Raw genomic sequence first — 13,184 nt, 5'->3', positions numbered from 1 at the left:
CAGATATTTATATCTTTACACAGATGGCATTGTAGATATTTCCTGATTCACACAGATGGCGGTGTAGATGTTTCCATGTTTATACAGATGGCGGAGTAGTTAGTTCCATGTTTATGGAGATGGCAGTGTAGATATTTTCATGTTTATAGAGATGGCGGTGTAGATATTTCCATGTTTATAGAGATAGCAGTGTAGATATTTTCATGTTTATACAGATGGCTGTGTAGATATTTCCATGTGTATATAGATGGCATTGTAGATATTTCCATGTTTATACTGATGACTGTAGAGGTATAACCATGTTTTACCGATGGCTCTGCAGATATTTCCATGTTTATAGAGATAGTGGTGTAGATATTTCCATGTTTGTACAGATGGCGTTGTTGATATTTCCATCAATACACAGATAGTCGTGTAAATGTTTCCATGTTTATACAGATGGCAGCGTAGATCTTTCCATGGACATGCAGATGGCGGTGTAGATATTTCCATGTTTATACAGAGAGCGGTGTAGATATTTCCATGTTTTCACAGATGGTGGTGTAGATATTTCCGTGTTTATACACATGGCGGAGTAGATACTTCCATCTTTATGGAGATGGCAGTGTAGATATTTTCATGTTTATAGAGATGGCGGTGTAGATATTTCCATATTTGTAGGGATAGCGGTGTAGATATTTCCATCTTTCTACAGATGGCAGTGTAGATATTTCCATGTTTATACAGATGGCGGTGTAGATATTTCCATACTTATAGAGATGTCTGTGTAGATATTTCCATGTGTATACAGATGGTATTGTAGGTATCTCCATGTTTATACAGATGTTGGTGTAGATATTTCCATGTTTATTCAGACGACTGTGTAGATATTTCCATGTTTTACATATGGCAGTGTAGATATTTCAATGTTTATAGAGATGGCGCTGTAGATATTTCCATGTTTATACAGATCGCGGTGTAGTTATTTCCATGTTTATACAGATAGCGGTGTAGATATTTCCATGTTTTTACAGATATCGGTGTAGATATTTCCATGTTTACACAGATTGCGGTGTAGATATTTCCATCTTTATACAGATGGCATTGTAGATATTTCCATGTTTATGCAGATGGCGGTGTAGATATTTCCATGTTTATATAGATGGTAGTGTAGATATTACCATGTTTATACAGATAGCGGTGTAGATATTTCCATGTTTATACAGATCGTGGTGAAGATATTTCCATGTTTATACAGATCGCGGAGTAGATATTTCCATGTTTATACAGATCGCTGTGTAAATATTTCCATGTTTATACAGATAGCGGTGTAGATATTTCCATGTTTATACAGATAGCGGTGTAGATATTTCCATGTTAATAGAGATAGCGGTGTAGGTATTTCCATGTTTATAGACATAGCAGTGTAGATATTTCCATGTTTATATAGATGGCGTTGTAGATATTTCCATGTTTATACCGATAGATGTGTTGGTATTTCCACGTTTATACAGATAGCGATGTAGATATTTCCATGTTTATACAGCTCGCGGTGCAGATATTTATATCTTTATACAGATGGCATTGTAGATATTTCCTTATTCACACAGATGGCTGTGTAGATGTTTCCATGTTTATACAGATGGCGGAGTAGTTAGTTCCATGTTTATGGAGATGGCAGTGTAGATATTTTCAGGTTTATAGAGATGGCGGTGTAGATATTTCCATGTTTATAGAGATAGCAGTGTAGATATTTACATGTTTATACAGATGGCTGTGTAGATATTTCCATGTGTATACAGTTGGCATTGTAGATATTTCCATGTTTATACAGATGACTGTAGAGTTATTTCCATGTTTTACAGATGGCTGTGCAGATATTTCCATGTTTATAGAGATAGCGGTGTAGATATTTCCATGTTTGTACAGATGGCGATGTTGATATTTCCATCTATACACAGATGGCCGTGTAGATATTTCCATGTTTATACAGATGGCAGCGTAGATATTTCCATGGACATGCAGATTGCGGTGTAGATATTTCCATGTTTATACAGATAGCGGTGTAGATATTTCCATGTTTTCACAGATGGTGGTGTGGATATTTCCGTGTTTATACACATGGCAGAGTAGATACTTCCATCTTTCTGGAGATGGCAGTGTAGATATTTTCATGTTTATAGAGATGGCGGTGTAGATATTTCCATATTTATAGAGATAGCGGTGTAGATTTTTCCATCTTTCTACAGATGGCAGTGAAGATATTTCCATGTTTATACAGATGGCGGTGTAGATATTTCCATACTTATAGAGTTGTCTGTGTTCATATTTCCATGTGTATACAGATGGTATTGTAGGTATTTCCATGTTTATACCGATTGTGGTGTAGATATTTCCATGTTTATTCAGATGACTGTGTAGATATTTCCATGTTTTACAGAAGGCAGTGTAGATATTTCAATGTTTATAGAGATGTCGCTGTAGATATTTCCATGTTTATACAGAGTGTGGTGTAGATATTTCCATGTTTATACAGATAGCGGTGTATATATTTCCATGTTTTTACAGATATCGGTGTAGATATTTCCATGTTTAGACAGATTGCGGTGTAGATATTTCCATCTTTCTACAGATGGCATTGTAGATATTTCCATGTTTATGCAGATGGCGGTGTAGATATTTCCATGTTTATATAGATGGTGGTGTAGATATTACCATGTTTATACAGATAGCGGTGTAGATATTTCCATGTTTATACAGATCGTGGTGAAGATATTTCCATGTTTATACAGATCGCGGTGTAGATATTTCCATGTTTATACAGATCGCTGTGCAGATATTTCCATGTTTATACAGATAGCGGTGTAGATATTTCCATGTTTATAGTGATAGCGGTGTAGGTATTTCCATGTTTATAGACATAGCGGTGTAGATATTTCCATGTTTATATAGATGGCGTTGTAGATATTTCCATGTTTATACCGATAGATGTGTTGGTATTTCCACGTTGATACAGATAGCGATGTAGATATTTCCATGTTTATACAGCTCGCGGTGCAGATATTTATATCTTTATACAGATGGCGTTGTAGATATTTCCTTATTCACACAGATGGCGGTGTAGATGTTTCCATGTTTATACAGATGGCGGAGTAGTTAATTCCATGTTTATGGAGACGGCAGTGTAGATATTTTCATGTTTATAGAGATGGCGGTGTAGATATTTCCATGTTTATAGAGATAGCAGTGTAGATATTTTAATGTTTATACAGATGGCTGTGTAGCTATTTCCATGTGTATATAGATGGCATTGTAGATATTTCCATGTTTATACTGATGACTGTAGAGGTATTTCCATGTTTTACCGATGGCTCTGCAGATATTTCCATGTTTATAGAGATAGCGGTGTAGATATTTCCATGTTTGTACAGATGGCGATGTTGATATTTCCATCTATACACAGATGGCCGTGTAGATATTTCCATGTTTATACAGATGGCAGCGTAGATATTTCCATGGACATGCAGATGGCGGTGTAGATATTTCCATGTTTATACAGATAGCGGTGTAGATATTTCCATGTTTTCACAGATGGTGGTGTAGATATTTCCGTGTTTATACACATGGCGGAGTAGATACTTCCATCTTTATGGAGATGGCAGTGTAGATATTTTCATGTTTATAGAGATGGCGGTGTAGATATTTCCATATTTATAGAGATAGCGGTGTAGATAATTCCATCTTTCTACAGATGGCAGTGTAGATATTTCCATGTTTATACAGATGGCGGTGTAGATATTTCCATACTTATACAGATGTCTGTGTAGATATTTCCATGTGTATACAGATGGTATTGTAGGTATTTCCATGTTTATACAGATGGTGGTGTAGATATTTCCATGTTTATTCAGATGACTGTGTAGATATTTCCATGTTTTTACAGATGGCAGTGTAGATATTTCAATGTTTATAGAGATGGCGCTGTAGATATTCCATGTTTATACAGATCGCGGTGTAGATATTTCCATGTTTATACAGATAGCGGTGTAGATATTTCCATGTTTTACAGATAACGGTGTAGATATTTCCATGTTTACACAGATTGCGGTGTAGATATTTCCATCTTTCTACAGATGGCATTGTAGATGTATCCATGTTTATGCAGATGGCGGTGTAGATACTTCCATGTTTATATAGACGGTGGTGTAGATATTACCATGTTTATACAGATAGCGGTGTAGATATTTCCATGTTTATACAGATCATGGTGAAGATATTTCCATGTTTATACAGATCACGGTGTAGATATTTCCATGTTTATACAGATCGCGGTGTAGATATTTCCATGTTTATACAGATAGCGTTGTAGATATTTCCATGTTAATACAGATAGCAGTGTAGATATTTCCATGTTTATAGAGATAGCGGTGTAGGTATTTCCTTGTTTATAGACATAGCAGTGTAGATATATCCATGTTTATATAGATGGCGTTGTAGATATTTCCATGTTTATACCGATATATGTGTTGGTATTTCTACGTTTATACAGATAGCGATGTAGATATTTCCATGTTTATACAGCTCGCGGTGCAGATATTTATATCTTTATACAGATGGCATTGTAGATATTTCCTCATTCACACAGATGGCGGTGTAGATGTTTCCATGTTTATACAGATGGCGGAGTAGTTAGTTCCATGTTTATGGAGATGGCAGTGTAGATATTTTCATGTTTATAGAGATGGCGGTGTAGATATTTCCATGTTTATTGAGATAGCAGTGTAGATATTTACATGTTTATACAGATGACTGTAGAGGTAATTCCATGTTTTACCGATGGCTCTGCAGATATTTCCATGTTTATAGAGATAGCGGTGGAGATATTTCCATGTTTGTACAGATGGCGTTGTTGATAATTCCATCTATACACAGATGGCCGTGTAGATATTTCCATGTTTATACAGATGGCAGCGTAGATATTTCCATGGACATGCAGATGGCGGTGTAGATATTTCCATGTTTATACAGATAGCGGTGTAGATATTTCCATGTTTTCACAGATGGTGGTGTAGATGTTTCCGTGTTTATACACATGGGGGAGTAGATACTTCCATCTTTATGGAGATGGCAGTGTAGATATTTTCATGTTTATAGAGATGGCGGTGTAGATATTTCCGTATTTATAGAGATAGCGGTGTAGATATTTCCATCTTTCTACAGATGGCAGTGTAGATATTTCCATGTTTATACAGATGGCGGTGTAGTTATTTCCATACTTATAGAGTTGTCTGTGTACATATTTCCATGTGTATACAGATGGTATTGTAGGTATTTCCATGTTTATACAGATGGTGGTGTAGATATTTCCATGTTTATTCAGATGACTGTGTAGATATTTCCATGTTTTACAGATGGCAGTGGAGATATTTCAATGTTTATAGAGATGGCGCTGTAGATATTTCCATGTTTATACAGAGTGGTGTAGATATTTCCATGTTTATACAGATAGCGGTGTATATATTTCCATGTTTTTACAGATATCGGTGTAGATATTTCCATGTTTACACAGATTGCGGTGTAGATATTTCCATCTTTCTACAGATGGCATTGTAGATATTTCCATGTTTATGCAGATGGCGGTGTAGATATTTCCATGTTTATATAGATGGTGGTGTAGATATTACCATGTTTATACAGATAGCGGTGTAGATATTTCCATGTTTATACAGATCGTGGTGAAGATATTTCCATGTTTATACAGATCGCGGTGTAGATATTTCCATGTTTATACAGATCGCTGTGCAGATATTTCCATGTTTATACAGATAGCGGTGTAGATATTTCCATGTTTATACAGATAGCGGTGTAGATATTTCCATGTTTATAGAGATAGCGGTGTAGGTATTTCCATGTTTATAGACATAGCGGTGTAGATATTTCCATGTTTATATAGATGGCGTTGTAGATATTTCCATGTTTATACCGATAGATGTGTTGGTATTTCCACGATGATGCAGATAGCGATGTAGATATTTCCATGTTTATACAGCTCGCGGTGCAGATATTTATATCTTTACATAGATGGCATTGTAGATATTTCCTGATTCACACAGATGGCGGTGTAGATGTTTCCATGTTTATACAGATGGCGGAGTAGTTAGGTCCATGTTTATGGAGATGGCAGTGTAGATATTTTCATGTTTATAGAGATGGCGGTGTAGATATTTCCATGTTTATAGAGATAGCAGTGTAGATATTTTCATGTTTATACAGATGGCTGTGTAGATATTTCCATGTGTATATAGATGGCATTGTAGATATTTCCATGTTTATACTGATGACTGTAGAGGTATATCCATGTTTTACCGATGGCTCTGCAGATATTTCCATGTTTATAGAGATAGTGGTGTAGATATTTCCATGTTTGTACAGATGGCGTTGTTGATATTTCCATCAATACACAGATAGCCGTGTAAATGTTTCCATGTTTATACAGATGGCAGCGTAGATCTTTCCATGGACATGCAGATGGCGGTGTAGATATTTCCATGTTTATACAGAGAGCGGTGTAGATATATCCATGTTTTCACAGATGGTGGTGTAGATATTTCCGTGTTTATACACATGGCGGATTAGATACTTCCATCTTTATGGAGATGGCAGTGTAGATATTTTCATGTTTATAGAGATGGCGGTGTAGATATTTCCATATTTGTAGAGATAGCGGTGTAGATATTTCCATCTTTCTACAGATGGCAGTGTAGATATTTCCATGTTTATACAGATGGCGGTGTAGATATTTCCATACTTATAGAGAAGTCTGTTTAGATATTTCCATGTGTATACAGATGGTATTGTAGGTATCTCCATGTTTATACAGATGGTGGTGTAGATATTTCCATGTTTATTCAGACGACTGTGTAGATATTTCCATGTTTTACATATGGCAGTGTAGATATTTCAATGTGTATAGAGATGGCGCTGTAGATATTTCCATGTTTATACAGATCGCGGTGTAGTTATTTCCATGATTATACAGATAGCGGTGTAGATATTTCCATGTTTTTACAGATATCGGTGTAGATATTTCCATGTTTACACAGATTGCGGTGTAGATATTTCCATCTTTCTACAGATGGCATTGTAGATATTTCCATGTTTATGCAGATGGCGGTGTAGATATTTCCATGTTTATATAGATGGTAGTGTAGATATTACCATGTTTATACAGATCGCTGTGTAAATATTTCCATGTTTATACAGATAGCGGTGTAGATATTTCCATGTTTATATAGATAGCGGTGTAGATATTTCCATGTTAATAGAGATAGCGGTGTAGGTATTTCCATGTTTATAGACATAGCAGTGTAGATATTTCCATGTTTATATAGATGGCGTTGTAGATATTTCCATGTTTATACCGATAGATGTGTTGGTATTTCCACGTTTATGCAGATAGCGATGTAGATATTTCCATGTTTATACAGCTCGCGGTGCAGATATTTATATCTTTATACAGATGGCATTGTAGATATTTCCTTATTCACACAGATGGCGGTGTAGATGTTTCCATGTTTATGCAGATGGCGGAGTAGTTAGTTCCATGTTTATGGAGATGGCAGTGTAGATATTTTCATGTTTATAGAGATGGCGGTGTAGATATTTCCATGTTTATAGAGATAGCAGTGTAGATATTTTCATGTTTATACAGATGGCTGTGTAGATATTTCCATGTGTATATAGATGGCATTGTAGATATTTCCATGTTTATACTGATGACTGTAGAGGTATATCCATGTTTTACCGATGGCTCTGCAGATATTTCCATGTTTATAGAGATAGTGGTGTAGATATTTCCATGTTTGTACAGATGGCGTTGTTGATATTTCCATCAATACACAGATAGCCGTGTAAATGTTTCCATGTTTATACAGATGGCAGCGTAGATCTTTCCATGGACATGCAGATGGCGGTGTAGATATTTCCATGTTTATACAGAGAGCGGTGTAGATATTTCCATGTTTTCACAGATGGTGGTGTAGATATTTCCGTGTTTATACACATGGCGGAGTAGATACTTCCATCTTTATGGAGATGGCAGTGTAGATATTTTCATGTTTATAGAGATGGCGGTGTAGAAATTTCCATATTTGTAGAGATAGCGGTGTAGATATTTCCATCTTTCTACAGATGGCAGTGTAGATATTTCCATGTTTATACAGATGGCGGTGTAGATATTTCCATACTTATAGAGATGTCTGTGTAGATATTTCCATGTGTATACAGATGGTATTGTAGGTATCTCCATGTTTATACAGATGGTGGTGTAGATATTTCCATGTTTATTCAGACGACTGTGTAGATATTTCCATGTTTTACAGAAGGCAGTGAAGATATTTCAATGTTTATAGAGATGGCGCTGTAGATATTTCCATGTTTATACAGAGTGCGGTGTAGATATTTCCATGTTTATACAGATAGCGGTGTATATATTTCCATGTTTTTACAGATATCGGTGTAGATATTTCCATGTTTACACAGATTGCGGTGTAGATATTTCCATCTTTCTACAGATGGCATTGTAGATATTTCCATGTTTATGCAGATGGCGGTGTAGATATTTCCATGTTTATATAGATGGTGGTGTAGATATTACCATGTTTATACAGATAGCGGTGTAGATATTTCCATGTTTATACAGATCGTGGTGAAGATATTTCCATGTTTATACAGATCGCGGTGTAGATATTTCCATGTTTATACAGATCGCTGTGCAGATATTTCCATGTTTATACAGATAGCGGTGTAGATATTTCCATGTTTATAGAGATAGCGGTGTAGGTATTTCCATGTTTATAGACATAGCGGTGTAGATATTTCCATGTTTATATAGATGGCGTTGTAGATATTTCCATGTTTATACCGATAGATGTGTTGGTATTTCCACATTGATACAGATAGCGATGTAGATATTTCCATGTTTATACAGCTCGCGGTGCAGATATTTATATCTTTATACAGATGGCGTTGTAGATATTTCCTTATTCACACAGATGGCGGTGTAGATGTTTCCATGTTTATAGAGATAGCAGTGTAGATTTTTTAATGTTTATACAGATGGCTGTGTAGCTATTTCCATGTGTATATAGATGGCATTGTAGATATTTCCATGTTTATACTGATGACTGTAGAGGTATTTCCATGTTTTACCGATGGCTCTGCAGATAATTCCATGTTTATACTGATGACTGTAGAGGTATTTCCATGTTTTACCGATGGCTCTGCAGATATTTCCATGTTTATAGAGATAGCGGTGTAGATATTTCCATGTTTGTACAGATGGCGATGTTGATATTTCCATCTATTCACAGATGGCCGTGTAGATATTTCCATGTTTATACAGATGGCAGCGTAGATATTTCCGTGGACATGCAGATGGCAGTGTAGATATTTCCATGTTTATACAGATAGCTGTGTAGATATTTCCATGTTTTCACAGATGGTGGTGTAGATATTTCCGTGTTTATACACATGGCGGAGTAGATACTTCCATCTTTATGGAGATGGCAGTGTAGATATTTTCATGTTTATAGAGATGGCGGTGTAGATATTTCCATATTTATAGAGATAGCGGTGTAGATAATTCCATCTTTCTACAGATGGCAGTGTAGATATTTCCATGTTTATACAGATGGCGGTGTAGATATTTCCATACTTATACAGATGTCTTTGTAGATATTTCCATGTGTATACAGATGGTATTGTAGGTATTTCCATGTTTATACAGATGGTGGTGTAGATATTTCCATGTTTATTCAGATGACTGTGTAGATATTTCCATGTTTTTACAGATGGCAGTGTAGATATTTCAATGTTTATAGAGATGGCGCTGTAGATATTCCATGTTTATACAGATCGCGGTGTAGATATTTCCATGTTTATACAGATAGCGGTGTAGATATTTCCATGTTTTACAGATAACGGTGTAGATATTTCCATGTTTACACAGATTGCGGTGTAGATATTTCCATCTTTCTACAGATGGCATTGTAGATGTATCCATGTTTATGCAGATGGCGGTGTAGATACTTCCATGTTTATATAGACGGTGGTGTAGATATTACCATGTTTATACAGATAGCGGTGTAGATATTTCCATGTTTATACAGATCATGGTGAAGATATTTCCATGTTTATACAGATCACGGTGTAGATATTTCCATGTTTATACAGATCGCGGTGTAGATATTTCCATGTTTATACAGATAGCGTTGTAGATATTTCCATGTTAATACAGATAGCAGTGTAGATATTTCCATGTTTATAGAGATAGCGGTGTAGGTATTTCCATGTTTATAGACATAGCAGTGTAGATATATCCATGTTTATATAGATGGCGTTGTAGATATTTCCATGTTTATACCGATAGATGTGTTGGTATTTCTACGTTTATACAGATAGCGATGTAGATATTTCCATGTTTATACAGCTCGCGGTGCAGATATTTATATCTTTATACAGATGGCATTGTAGATATTTCCTTATTCACACAGATGGCGGTGTAGATGTTTCCATGTTTATACAGATGGCGGAGTAGTTAGTTCCATGTTTATGGAGATGGCAGTGTAGATATTTTCATGTTTATAGAGATGGCGGTGTAGATATTTCCATGTTTATAGAGATAGCAGTGTAGATATTTACATGTTTATACAGATGACTGTAGAGGTAATTCCATGTTTTACCGATGGCTCTGCAGATATTTCCATGTTTATAGAGATAGCGGTGTAGATATTTCCATGTTTTCACAGATGGTGGTGTAGATGTTTCCGTGTTTATACACATGGGGGAGTAGATACTTCCATCTTTATGGAGATGGCATTGTAGATATTTTCATGTTTATAGAGATGGCGGTGTAGATATTTCCATATTTATAGAGATAGCGGTGTAGATATTTCCATCTTTCTACAGATGGCAGTGTAGATATTTCCATGTTTATACAGATGGCGGTGTAGTTATTTCCATAATTATAGAGTTGTCTGTGTACATATTTCCATGTGTATACAGATGGTATTGTAGGTATTTCCATGTTTATACAGATGGTGGTGTAGATATTTCCATGTTTATTCAGATAACTGTGTAGATATTTCCATGTTTTACAGATGGCAGTGGAGATATTTCAATGTTTATAGAGATGGCTCTGTAGATATTTCCATGTTTATACAGAGTGGTGTAGATATTTCCATGTTTATACAGATAGCGGTGTATATATTTCCATGTTTTTACAGATATCGGTGTAGATATTTCCATGTTTACACAGATTGCGGTGTAGATATTTCCATCTTTCTGCAGATGGCATTGTAGATATTTCCATGTTTATGCAGATGGCGGTGTAGATATTTCCATGTTTATATAGATGGTGGTGTAGATATTACCATGTTTATACAGATAGCGGTGTAGATATTTCCATGTTTATACAGATCGTGGTGAAGATATTTCCATGTTTATACAGATCGCGGTGTAGATATTTCCATCTTTCAACAGATGGCAGTGTAGATATCTCCATGTTTATACAGATGGCGGTGTAGATATTTCCATACTTATAGAGATGTCTGTGTAGATATTTCCATGTGTATACAGATGGTATTGTAGGTATGTCCATGTTTATACAGATGGTGGTGTAGATATTTCCATGTTTATTCAGATGACTGTGTAGATATTTCCATGTTTTACAGATGGCAGTGTAGATATTTCAATGTTTATAGAGATGGCGCTGTAGATATTTCCATGTTTATACAGATCGCCGTGTAGGTATTTCCATGTTTATACAGATAGCGGTGTAGATATTTCCATGTTTTTACAGATATCGGTGTAGATATTTCCATGTTTACACAGATTGCGGTGTAGATATTTCCATCTTTCTACAGATGGCATTGTAGATATTTCCATGTTTATGCAGATGGCGGTGTAGATATTTCCATGTTTATATAGATGGTAGTGTAGGTATTACCATGTTTATACAAATAGCGGTGTAGATATTTCCATGTTTATACAGATCGTGGTGAAGATATTTCCATGTTTATACAGATCGCGGAGTAGATATTTCCATGTTTATACAGATCGCTGTGTACATATTTCCATGTTTATACAGATAGCGGTGTAGATATTTCCATGTTTATACAGATAGCGGTGTAGATATTTCCATGTTAATAGAGATAGCGGTGTAGGTATTTCCATGTTTATAGACATAGCAGTGTAGATATTTCCATGTTTATATAGATGGCGTTGTAGATATTTCCATGTTTATACCGATAGATGTGTTGGTATTTCCACGTTTATACAGATAGCGATGTAGATATTTCCATGTTTATACAGCTCCCGGTGCAGAGATTTATATCTTTATACAGATGGCATTGTAGATATTTCCTTATTCACACAGATGGCGGTGTAGATATTTCCATGTTTATACAGATGGCGGAGTAGTTAGTTCCATGTTTATGGAGATGGCAGTGTAGATATTTTCATGTTTATAGAGATGGCGGTGTAGATATTTCCATGTTTATAGAGATAGCAGTGTAGATATTTACATGCTTAAACAGATGGCTGTGTAGATATTTCCATGTGTATACAGTTGGCATTGTAGATATTTCCATGTTTATACAGATGACTGTAGAGTTATTTCCATGTTTTACAGATGGCTGTGCAGATATTTCCATGTTTATAGAGATAGCGGTGTAGATATTTCCATGTTTGTACAGATGGCGATGTTGATATTTCCATCTATACACAGATGGCCGTGTAGATATTTCCATGTTTATACAGATGGCAGCGTAGATATTTCCATGGACATGCAGATGGCGGTGTAGATGTTTCCATGTTTATACAGATAGCGGTGTAGATATTTCCATGTTTTCACAGATGGTGGTGTAGATATTTCCGTGTTTATACACATGGCGGGGTAGATACTTCCATCTTTATGGAGATGGCAGTGTAGATATTTTCATGTTTATAGTGATGGCGGTGTAGATATTTCCATATTTATAGAGATAGCGGTGTAGATAATTCCATCTTTCTACAGATGGCAGTGTAGATATTTCCATGTTTATACAGATGGCGGTGTAGATATTTCCATACTTATACAGATGTCTGTGTAGATATTTCCATGTGTATACAGATGGTATTGTAGGTATTTCCATGTTTATACAGAT

The sequence above is a fragment of the Pan paniscus genome, chromosome 7 (assembly GCF_029289425.2).
Source record: "Pan paniscus chromosome 7, NHGRI_mPanPan1-v2.0_pri, whole genome shotgun sequence".
Lineage (NCBI taxonomy): Eukaryota > Metazoa > Chordata > Mammalia > Primates > Hominidae > Pan > Pan paniscus.
This window is presented reverse-complemented; position numbering follows the sequence as displayed.